This window comes from Giraffa tippelskirchi, chromosome X (assembly GCF_054371585.1).
Source record: "Giraffa tippelskirchi isolate mGirTip1 chromosome X, T2T-mGirTip1v1.2.pri, whole genome shotgun sequence".
In the NCBI taxonomy this organism is placed as follows: Eukaryota; Metazoa; Chordata; class Mammalia; order Artiodactyla; family Giraffidae; genus Giraffa; species Giraffa tippelskirchi.
Genome location: NC_137289.1, coordinates 74,067,657 through 74,080,595, shown reverse-complemented (window position 1 = coordinate 74,080,595; position 12,939 = coordinate 74,067,657). Strand labels below are relative to the sequence as shown.

The 12,939-nt window shown below is 36.2% G+C and overlaps 1 protein-coding gene across 3 annotated transcripts in view; it reads left to right on the top strand.

Moving 5' to 3' along the window:
* Positions 1-12,939, top strand: part of KLHL4 (kelch like family member 4) — a 152,601-nt gene that overhangs the window by 135,993 nt on the left and 3,669 nt on the right. The window lies entirely within an intron of this gene.

The window sequence follows — 12,939 nt, the reverse complement described above, 5'->3', positions numbered from 1 at the left end:
AGACTTTGTTCACTTTTCTTCATTCTTTTTGCTCCTCAGACTTGATCATTTTCAAAAGACTTGTCTTCAAGTTAACTTATTCTTTCTTCTGCTTGCTCAAGTCTCCAAGTAAATCTTCTAGTAGGTTTTAAATTCAGTCATTTCCTCTTTCAGCTCCAGAATTTCTATTTTTTCTTCTTTATAACTTATTTTTTCTGTTGACATTCTTATTTTGTTCATTTATCATTTTACTGTTTCCTTTAGTTCTTTGCCTGTTTTTCTTTTTGAGAATATATGACAGTTTATTAATATCTTTCTCTGGTAAGACAGATGCCTATGTCTCTAACAAAAATGGATCTGGAGGTTTATTTTGTTCTTTTGAGTAACATTCATTTTCCTACTTATTTGTATGCTTTCTGATGTTTGTTGAAAACTGGACATTTTGAAATAACCTTCCCAGTCTTTGCAGATTGGCTCCATACATAGGAAGACTGTCACTAATTATGTTCTGTGCTTGAAATCAACCTGGCATTAAGACTTCAGGTCTTCTCAGACCTTTACTAGATTTTTCTTTTTCCTGGGTGTGTGTGTGTGATTCTCTGTATACACAGCTACTTTTAAATGCCTTACTTTTCTTAAGAGTCTTGGCCCTGCTGTCTTTCAGGGCCTTAGCTTTCTATTGGAGCAATCAGTAGTCTTGTAGTATTAGTAATCTCTTTTCTCAGTTGTCAGTGCATTTGTAATCTTCCCTCAACTTTCACGAACTATGTGCACTACTTCTCATGGCTTTTCCTACCCTGAGATCAGAGCTATGCCACATTAGACTGTCTGAACTCTGAGCTTGGTAACACAGAAAATAACCCCTTTGACAACAATCAAGACAGGTTAGATTGTATATTATTAGCTCTGATCTTCTTTCTATGATTCAGGTAAAGGAACTGAAGGAACTGGGTCTGAGCTACTGCCTTCTCCAATACATACTATTTCTTTCTAGGAGGGAGTGGGGCAACAGCAAGTAAGGATTTCACAAAATTGCCTACTTATTTTCTTAAATGAGCATGGAATTTGTTGCTGTGGATCTTGACTAATTTCCAGAACTGCTACAAAGTTATCTGAGCCAGTCTCTGTTGGTTTATTCAATAATTTTTGTGCTAGAATAAGATACTAGAACTTCCTAGCCTACCGTATTGCTGGTATTACTCCCTAGTTATGCAACATTGAAAACAAAATAAAAAGTGCATGAAAATCACCTTAAATTTTTATAAGTAGAGCTGAACTTGCTCTGTCCTTTATATAAATATCCAGAAGCACAATAATGAAATTATATGTAATTACAAACGGAAAGGACCTTGAAAATCTAGTATATCCCTGTCATCTTACAGAATTGGAAGTTAAAACCCTCTATGGTTAACTGACAAATGGTGGCTAAAGGATTTTTTTTTTTCATATAAGTGAAGTTTGTAAAAGTTTGGAAACCAATCATATTTGACTTTCAATTTATTATAAAACCAAAAGTTCACTATAGTACACTCGGTACTATTGATAGGATTAAACATCAAGTCAATACTTTCTATTTTATTGATACAGAATTTCATTGTGTATACCAAATCCTAAGCATTTACTCAGCACTTGTGTATATAAACTTGATGGGAATCATGTTTCCCATTTAGAAATGCCAAAGGAATAGGATAGATGCAAGACTTGTTAAAGTTTATTGTAAGAAGTTGAGAAAATTACAGACTTTATTGAAGTTTTAAATTGCCTAAATAATTTATTGATGCTTTCTAGAGACAACAAAAAATTACAGAGAGCACACAATTCACAAAAGATTAGACCCACCTGTCTGTGAATGTATGTATACTCTCAACTCATATTTGTATTCAGAAAAGGTAAGTGTAATACCAGAAACTATAAAACTCTTAGAGGAAAATGTACACAGAACACTCCTTGACATGAATCACAAGATCCTCTATGACCCACCTCCTAGAATAATGGAAATAAAAACAAAAGTAAATAAACAGGACCTAATTAACGTTAAAAGCTTTTGCACAGCAAAGGAAACCATAAATGAGATGAAAAAAACATCCCTCAGAATGGGAGAAAATAATTGCAAATGTTCATACTGTTCATGAGGTTCTCAAGGCAAGAATACTGAAGTGGTTTGCCATTCCATTCTCCAGTGGACCACATTTGTCAGAATTCTCCACCATGACCCATCTGTCTTGGGTGGCCCTACAGGGCATGGCTCATAGTTTCACTGAGTTAGACAAGGCTGTGGTCCATGTGATCAGACTGGTTATTTTACTGTGATTGTGGTTTTCATTCTGTCTGCCCTCTGATGGACAAGGATAAAAGGCTTATAAAACTTCCTGTTTGGAGAGACTGACTGAGGGGGAAACTGGATCTTGTTCTGATGGGTGGAGCCATGCTCAGTAAATCTTTAATCCAATTATCTGTTGATGGGTGGGGATGTGTTCCCTCCTTGTTGTTTGACCTGAGACCAAACTATGGTGGAGGTAATGAAGAAAATGGCGACCTTTTCCAAAATGTCCCATACAGGTGCTGCTGCACTCAGTGCTTCCAACCCTGCAGCAGGCCACTGCTGAACAGTATGAAAAGGCAAAAACATACGATACTGAAAGATGAACTCCGCAGGTTGATAGGTGGAGATGAGTGGCGAAATAACTTCAGAAAGAATGAAGATATGGAGAAAAAAAAAAAACAAACACAGAGTTGTGGATGTGACTGGTGATGGCAGTAAAGTGCAATGTTGTAAAGAGCAATACTGCATAAGAACCTGGAATGTTAGGTCCATGAATCAAGGCAAATTGGAAGTGGTCAAACAGGAGATGGCAAGAGTGAACACCGACATTTTAGGAATCAGCAAACTAAAATGGATGGGGGTATGTGAATTTAATTCAGATGACCATTATATCTACTACTGTGGGCAGGAATCCCTTAGAAGAAATGGAGTAGCCATCATAGTCAACAAAAGAATCTGAAATGCAGTATTTTGATTCAATCTCAAAAACGGCAGAATGATCTCTGTTTGTTTCCAAGGCAAACGATACAATATCACAGTAATCCAAGTTTATGCCCCCCCAACCAGTAATGATGAAGAAGCAGAAGTTGAATGGTTCTCTAGAACTAACACCCCCAAAAAGGTGTCCTTTTCATTATAGGATACTGGAATGCAAAAGTAGGAAGTCAAGAGATACCTGGAATAACAGACAAATTTGACCTTGGAGTACAAAACGAAGCAAGTCAAAGGCTAATAGAGTTTTCTGAAGAAAAGGCACTGGTCATAGCAAACACCCTCATCCAACAACACAAGAGAAGTCTCTACACATGGACATCACCAGATGGTCAATACCAAAATCAGATTGATTATACTGTTTCCAGCCAAAGATGGGGAAGCTCTATACAGTCAGCAAAATCAAGACTGAGAGCTGACTGTGGCTCAGATCATGAACTTCTTATTGCCAAATACAGACTTCAATTGACGAAAGTACAGAAAACCACTAGACCATTCAGACATGATGTAAATCAAATCCCTTACAATTATACAGTGGAAGGGGTAAATAGATTCCAGGGATTAGATCTGATACAGTACCTGAAGAACTATGTATGGAAGTTCATGACATTGTACAGGAGACAGTGATAAAGATCATCTCCAATAAAAAGAAATACAAAAAGGTGAAACGGTTATTCCAGGAGGCCTTACAAATAGTTGAGAAAAGAAAAAAAAAGTGAAATCAAAGGGAAAAGGAGAGATATACCCATTTGAATGCAGAGTTCCAAAGAAATCAAGGAGAGATAAGAAAGACTGCCTCAGTGATCAGTGCAAAGAAATAGAGGAAAACAGTAGAATGGGAAAGACTAGAGAACACTTCAAGAAAATTAGAGATACCAAGGGAACTTTTCATGCAAAGATGGGCACATCTGTTAGGTCCAATGGACCTAACATGAGAAAAAGATATCAAGAAGAGGTAGCAAGAATACACAGAAGAAGTATATAAAAAAAATAATCTTCATGACCCAGATAGCCACAATGGTGTGATCACTCACCTAGAGCCAGACATACTGGAGTGTGAAGTCAAGTGAGCCTTAGGAAGCATCACTATGAACAAAGCTAGTGGAGGTGATGGATTTCCAGTTGAGCTATTTCAAATCCTAAAAGATGATGCTGTGAAAGTGTTGCACTCAATATGCCAGCAAATTTGGAAAACTCAGCAGTGACCACAGGACTGGAAAAGATCACTGTTCATTCTAATACCAAAGAAAGGCAATGCCAAAGAATATTCAAACAACTGCACAATTGCACTCATCTCACACACTAGTAAAGTAATGCTCAAAATTAGCCAAGTCAGGCTTTAATATTACATGAACTTTGAACTTATAGGTGTTCAAGCTTGTTTTAGAAAAGGCAGAGGATCCAGAAATCAAATTGCCAACATCTGCTGGATCATCGAGAGTTCCAGAAAAACACCTACTTCTGCTTTATTGACTATGCCAGAGTCTTTGACTGTGTGGATCACAACAAACTGGAAAATTCTTCAAGAGATGGGAATACCAGACTATCTGACCTGCCTCTTGAGAAATCTGTATTCACGTCAAGATGTAACGATTAGAACTTGACATGTAACAGTGGACTGGTTCCAAATCGGGAAAGGAGTACGTCAAGGCTGTATATTGTCACCCTGCTTATTTAACTTATATGCAGAGTACATCATGAGAAACGCTGGACTGGATGAAGCGCAAGCTGGAATTAAGATTGCCAGGAGAAATATGAATAACCTCAGATATGCAGATGACACCACCCTTATGGCAGAAATTGAAGAGGAACTAAAGAGCCTTTTGATGAAGGTGGGGATGGGATGGGAAGGGAGGTGGGAGGGGGGTTCTGGAAGGAGAAAACATGTACACCCATGGTGGATTCATGTCAATGTATGGCAAAACAAATACAATATTATAAAGTTAAAAATAGATAAATAAACTAATTTAAAATTAAAAAAGAAAGTGCAAAATAATTAAAGATGAGAAATTAGAATAGGAAAACTTCAATTCATCAATAAAATGTTTTAAGCATAGAGTACTGAATTTTGTTGGAAACAGAGCTACAGATATAGTAATTCAGTGAAATAAAAGTAGCAGGAGAGAAGCTAAAGAATTTTCTCGAAAACTAGCCAGGAAACCTCAAGAAATTTAACTACTTCTTCATCATTATCTATTAAATTATAAATTTCAAAGCCAAAAAAAAAAGTGAAAGAGCAGAGTTAAAAACTTTGGCTTAAAGTTCAACATTCAGAAAGCTAAGATCATGGCATCTGGTCACATCACTTCATTTCAAATCGATGGGGAAACAGTGGAAACAGTGACAGACTTTATTTTGGGGGCTTCAAAATCACTGCAGATGGTGACTGCATCCATGTAATTAAAAGATGCTTGCTCCTTGGAAGAAAAATTAAGGCCAACCTAGACAAGGTATTAAAAAGCAGAGACGTTACTTTGCCAACAAAGGTCTGTCTAGTCAAAGCTATGGTTTCCCCAGTAGTCATGTATGGATGTGAAAATTGGACTATAAAGAAAGCTGAGAGCCAAAGAGTTTATGCTCTTGAACTGTAGTGTTGGGGAAGACTCTTGAGAGTCGCTTGGACTGCAAGGAGGTCCAACAGTTAATCCTAAAGGAAATCAGTCCTGAATATTCATTGGAAGGGCTGATGCTCATGCTGAGACTCCAATACTTTAGACCCTTATGTGAAGAACTGACTCATTGGAAAAGACCCTGATGCTGGGAAAGATTGAAGGCGGGAAGAAAATGGGACAACAGAGGATGGTTGGATGACATCACCGACTCAATGGACATGAGTTTGAATAATCTCCAGGAGTTGGTGATGGACAGGGAAGCCTGGTGTGCTGCAGTTCATGGGTTTGCAAAGAGTACCACATGACTGATTGACTCAATGGAATTGCAAATAAAGTAACTGACAAAGGATTAATCTCCAAAATATGCAAGCACCTCATGCAGCTCAATGTCATAAAGACAAAACCCAATCAAAAATTTGGCAGAAAACCTAAACAGGCATTTCTCCAAAGAAGACCTTCAAACGACTAACAAATACATGAAAAAGTGCTCAACATTGCTTATTATTATAGAAATTCGAATCAAAACTATGATGTATCATTTCATACTGGTCAGAATGGCCATCAGCAGAAATCTACCAACAATAAATTCTACAGAGAATGTGGAGAAAAGGGAATCCACTTGTACTGTTGGTGGCAATGCAAATTGATACTGCCTCCATGGAGAAATGTATGGATATTTCTCTTAAAAAAAAATAGAGGTAAAACTACCATATGTCTCAGCAAATCCCACTATTGGGCATATACCCTGAGGAAACCATAATTGAAAAGACACATGTATCCCCAGTTTTCATTGTAGCACAATTTACAATAGCCAGGACATGGAAGGAACCTAGATGCCCATCAACAGATGAATGAATAAAGAAGATGTGGTACATATATACAAAAGCATATTACTGAAACATAAAAAGGAATGAATTTGAGTAAGTTCTAGTCGGATAAATGAACCTAGAGTGTGTTATACGAGTGAACTAAGTCAGAAAGAAAAAAGCAAGTATCGTATATTAATACATATATATGGAATCTAGAAAAATGTTACTGATGAAACTATTTGCAAGGCAGGAATAGAGACTCAGACATAGAGGACAGACTTATGGACATAGTGGTGTAAGGAGAGGGTGGGGTGAATTTAGAGAATAACACTGAAATATATATATATTCAGTTCAGTTCAGTCACTCAGATGTGTCCAACTCTTTGCAAATCCATGAACTGCAGCACGCCAGGCCTCCCTGTCCATCACCAACTCCCGGAACCTACCCAAACTCGTGTCCATTGAGTCGGTGAAACCATCCAACCATCTCATCCTCTGTCTTCCCCTTCTCCTCCTGCCCTCCATCTTTGTCAGCATCGGGGTCTTTTCAAATGAGTCAGCTCTTTGCATCAGGTAGCCAAAGTATTGGAGTTTCAGCTTCAACATCAGTCTTCCAATGAACACCCAGGACTGATCTCCTTTAGGATGGACTGGTTGGCTCTCCTTGCAGTCCAAGGGACTCTCAAGAGTCTTCTCAAACACCACAGTTCAAAAGCATCAATTGTTGGGCACTCAACTTTCTTTGTAGTCCAAATCTCATATCCATATATGACTACTGGCAAAACCATGGCCTTGACAAGACGGACCTTTGTTGGCAAAGTACTGTCTCTGCTTTTTAATATGCTATCTAGGTTGGTCATAATGTTGCTTCCAAGGAGTAAGCATCTTTTAATTTCATGGCTGCAATCACCATCTGCAGTGATTTTGGAACCAAGTAATAATAGTAATAATAATAATAATAATAAAATCTGCCACTGTTTCCACTGTTTGCCCATCTATTGGCCATGAAGTGATCCAGTTGCCATGATCTTAGTTTTCTTAATGCTGAGCTTTAAGCCAACTTTTTCATTCTCCACTTGCACTTTCATCAAGAGGCACATTAGTTCTTCTTCACTTTCTTCCATAAGGGTGGTGTCATCTGCATATCTGAGGTTATTGATATTTCTCCCAGCAATCTTGATTCCAACTTGTGCTTCTTTCAGTCCAGCGTTTCTCATGATGTACTCTGCATAGAAGTTAAATAAACAGAGTGACAATATACAGCCTTGATGTACTCCTTTTCCTGTTTGGAACCAGTCTGTTTTTCCATGTCCAGTTCTAACTGTTGATTCCTGACCTGCATACAAGTTTCTCAAGAGGCAGGTCAGATGGTTTGGTATTCCCATCTCTTTCAGAATTTTCCACAGTTCGTTGTGATCCACACAGTCAAAGGATTTGGCGTAGTCAATAAAGCAGAAATAGATGGTTTCTTTTTTTTTTCTTTTTCTGGAACTCTCTTGCTTTTTCGATGATCCAGCAGATATTGGCAATTTGATCTCTGGTTCCTCTGCCTTTTCGAAAACCGGCTTGAACATCCAGAAGTTCAAAATTCATGTACTATTGAAGCCTGACTTGGCGAATTTTGAGCATTACTTTACTAGTGTGTGAGATGAGTGCAATTGTGTGGTAGTTTGAGCATCCTTTGGCATTGCCTTTCTTTGGGATTGGAATGAAAACTGACCTTATCCAGTCCTGTGGCCACTGCTGAGTTTTCCAAATATGGTGACATATTGAGCGCAGCACTTTCACAACATCATGTTTTAGGATTTGAAATAGCTCAACTGGTATTTCATCACCTCCCCTAGCTTTGTTTGTAGTTATGCTTCCTAAGGCCAAATTGACTTCACATTCCAGAGTGTCTGGCTCTAGGTCAGTGATCACACCATCATGATGAACTGGGCTGTGAATATCTTTTTTGTACAGTTCTTCTGTGTATTCTTGGCATCTCTTCTTAATATCTTCTGCTTCTGTCAAGTCCATACCATTTCTGTCCTTTATTGAGCCCATCTTTGCATGAAATGTTCCCTTGGTATCTCTAATTATCTTGAAGAGATCTCTAGTCTTTCCCATTCTGTTGTTTGCCTCTATTACTTTGCATGGATCACTGAGGAAGGCTTTCTTATCTCTCCTTGTTATTTTTTGGAACTCTGCATTCAAATGAGTATATCTTTCCTTTTCTCCTCTGCTTTTGGCTTCTCTTCTTTTCACAGATATTTGTAAGGCCTCCTTAGAGAACCATTTTGCTTTTTTGCATTTCTATTTCTTGGGGATGGTTTTGATCCCTGTCTCCTGTACAGTGTCATGAACCTCCATCCATAGTTCATCAAACACTCCATCTATCAGTTCTAGTCCCTTAAATCTATTTGTCACTTCCACTGTATAATCATAAAGGATTTGATTAGGTCATAACTAAATGGTTTAGTGGTTTTCCCCACTTTCTTCAATTTAGGTATGAATTTGGCAATACGGAGTTCATCATCTGAGCCACAGTCTGCTCCCAGTCTTGTTTTTACTGACTGTATAGGGCTTCTCCATCTTTGGCTTCAAGGAATATAATCAATCTGATTTCTATGTTGGCCATCTGGTGATGTCCATGTGTAGAGTCTTCTCTTGTGTTGTTGCAAGAGAGTCTTTGCTATGATGAGTGCGTTCTCTTGGCAAAACTCTATTAGTCTTTGTCCTGCTTCATTCTGTACTCCAAGGCCAAATTTGCGTGCTACTCCAGGTGTTTACTGACTTCCTACTTTTGCATTCCAGTCCCCTATGATGAAAAGGACGTCTTTTATGGGTGTTAGTTCTAGAAGGTCTTGTACGTCTTCATAGAACTATTCAACTTCAGTTTCTTCAGCATTATTGTTTGGGGCATAGACTTGGATTACCATGATATTGAATGGTTTGCCTTGGAACAGAGATCATTCTGTCATTTTTGAGATTACCATGTGTAAAATAGATACCTAGTAGGAATTTGCTATGCAAAATAGGGGGAGCTCAGCCTGGTGCTTTGTGACAAACTAGAATATTGGGATAGGGTGGGAGGTGGGAGGGAGATTCAAGATGGAGGGGACATGCGTCTGATTCATTTTGAACATATGGCAGAAGTCAAGTCAATATTGTAAAGCAATTTTCCTTCGATTAAAAACAAATAAATTTTAAAGAAATAAAAATTTTAATACAGACAAGTTTACCTAAGTGTAGCTTTCATTTTAAGGAAGGGTATCTAGGCATTGAATTCTATCCTTACACTTGTAAAACTACGTATTTTTCTATACTAAGAATAAATATATCTTCCTGTTTATATGACAGTTGATAATATGAAAGACTATATCATCTCCTATAAGATAAACAGACAGTGTCAGGAATTATTATATTTAGGAAAATTTTGTTTAATGAAATGTACAAAGAAATCCATATAAAAGTATTTATTCTTTCTCAAATTCCATTAATACTTAAAGTATATTGGAGTAGTAAATTCAAAGGACAGGTCAAAGAGTGATACTGATATAATGAATTCATATTGTTCTTTATAAAGGTATAAAACGTTGTCTAGAAGGGTTTTATACAAAATAAGCAATACTATGCAAAATTATATCTAGTCAATAAAAAGTCATGAAGGTTTGTCACTACAAAAATAAAACCTGACTTCACAAAAATTTTATCTGAAATAAAAGTTAAATCATATATAGTGACAAGTAATACTCTCAGTTCTTATTATAGCCGTTTTCTTTTAATAAATTCAAATTAGTAAGAGATTTTCTTTCTGGAATACTAAAGTCTTATTTTTTCGTCTATTTCAGTGTTGGGGGCTTTTTGTTTTATCTTAGTGGTTTAGCTTGTGTTGCATTTTCTTGGTTTCTTATATCTAAATGTACTGGATTAAGAAATTAGCTTTAGTCTAAAAAGCATACATTTCACAAGAGAAAAAATCTAGAATACATTAAACAGTTTAATTAAATCACCTTCCTCTCTTTCATTATTATGCCAGCATTTTCCTGGCTTTACTTAGAATGCCTGCAATTGTGTAATTCTATGTTGAGACCTGAAAAAGAGAGGAATTTGGCTGCATTTTAGCACTGTAGAGTGTTCACCATGAAATTAGCCTTACAATAATATGAGGTGTCTAAACCAATTTCAATAGGCATTTACACATACAACTAGGAAAATATAAACTAAGGGGAGGAAGCTGGATATACAGTTCATAATTCAGTCTACAAAATTAAATAGTTACCAACATATCCTAATAACTAACGTTTAACTTTATTTGCTGATATAATTATATTTCCAAATATACCACTTTTACTTTAATTTTTAATGGGAAAAAAACACTTCATGCATACCAAAAATGTATAGTATACTAGTTAAAAGCAATAGATTTGGAGTCAGAAAGATTTGAGTGCAAATCCCAGATCTGTTATTTGCAAGTTAAGGGATTTTGACCCAGTTACTTTACACCTCTAAACAGTTTCCTCATGTGAAAAGTGGGAATAGTCAACCTCATAGGGTACAGAATAATAAGTGTGCTGCTTGGCACATATTAAGTACTTAATGGAAGCTAGTTGCTGGTATTATTTTGTTTGTATTATTTTATAATTAGTATTATTATTACTATCATTATCCCCTTATTGGCATTTTCTTTTAAAAGATATTGAAAATATAATTAGTGCTAAAGTATAATTTTTGAAGTTATGCCTTTGATACAAATATGAGTAACATGTCAAATATTTTGTGTAATTCATTAATTAATGTGGTAACTCATAAGTGTTAAAATTATTTCAAGGAACCTTTGAAGAAAATACATAAAAACAGTTAGGAAAATGCTGAAAAATGCTGTAAAAATTGTTCATAGATGCAAGAGTAGTTAGTATGCTGTAGAAAATAAAACAATACTTGGGAGGGTCATCATTTGGGGTTAGAAATTAATTCTATCTCTATCAAGAAAAATTTATTTTATTGTTATGTATAGGAATCACAAGAAAATTCAGTTTTCTACAACTTAATTTATACACTTATAGAGTTGTAAAATAGTCTTGTCAGTAGAAAGTCAAAGATGCACACTCTATGGAATTAGATAATTTTCATTTCCATGTCCTAGACAATATTCCTGAAACTCTTTTTCTACTCAAACATCAAGAGCTTACCATAGGGGTCTCATCCACTTAATTAAGATAATCATTTAAATTAAAGTTTTCTAAAACCATCACATAAACTTGTGATGACTGGGTCAGGGATTACCATTTCTATAAAATTGTGGCAAAGAAGTCAAGCAAATTGTCTGTAATTACACCAAGTGGAGGAATAAGTCCGTGACCAATTCTCTTTACTTATGTCTGCATTTTATTTCCACTTATATTTTATTTCCACGCCATTTTATTTCCAGTATATGTATAAGTATATATACTTATAACCAAAGTAAGGAGAAACCAAAAAGCAAAAGAGAAACAAAAGGGGAGAAACAGGTGCTATTTAATTTGAAGGTGATGTACTGGCTAACTTTTTCTTTAATAACTGCTCCTGTGTGTCCTTACAGATAATAACCAAGGTGATAATTTTCTTTCTTCAAAAGATTCTACATTCTCCAAACCTCTTTTGTTAATCAAGCAGTGTCCAGATATTATTAACATTAACCAGATTTTTGAGCATTTATTATCATGCACATGCAGAAAAATCTTGGGCTCTGGGTGCTAATCTATAAAAGAATCCTGTGAGCCCTGGTTCACCAGTCGTATGTGTGTGTACTTGTATGAGTGTATTCTGTTCGCTGAATGCAGTATCAATTAACAATAGCAGTTGTGTTGAAGATTCAGCTTAGCTAAAACACATAGCTGTGGATTTTCTGGTTGTGGGTTTCAGTATAACATCATAATTTAAGGTGAAATCCTTCATGGCACTCAACAATATGTGGTGGATATTGAGGATATCTTAATTATTGCTGATTTCAGATATTATTGAAAATATTACTGGATGCGAAGACCAAGTTCAAGTGAAAGCTGGGGTTATATGATTTAGATTATGATTAAACAAAGAAAAACAGAAATCAGATGAGTAATACAAATATAAGGAAATTAACAGATGGTATAAATGAAAATATCTTTTGTAAAATAAATATCTTCATTGGAATTTACCAATAGGCCAGTATAAGATCAGAGAGAATTTCCACATATAACTGTATAAGTTTTTTTGTTCACCTTTTTTTTTAAACTATTTAAACTTTTTTTCTATAATAGAGAAACTTTTTTAAAATTTAACTTAATTTGTTTATTTATTTTTGGCTGTATTGGGTCTTCTTTGTTGAGCACGAGCTTTCCCTAGTTGTGGAGATTGGGAGCTGCTCTTCATTGTGGTGCGCTGGCTTCTCATTGCAGTGGTTTCTCTTGTCTGGGAACACAGACTCCAGGATCGAGGGCTTCAGCAGTTGCAGCATGTGGATTTCAGTAGTTATGGCTCCTGGGCCCTAGAGCTCAGGCTCTGT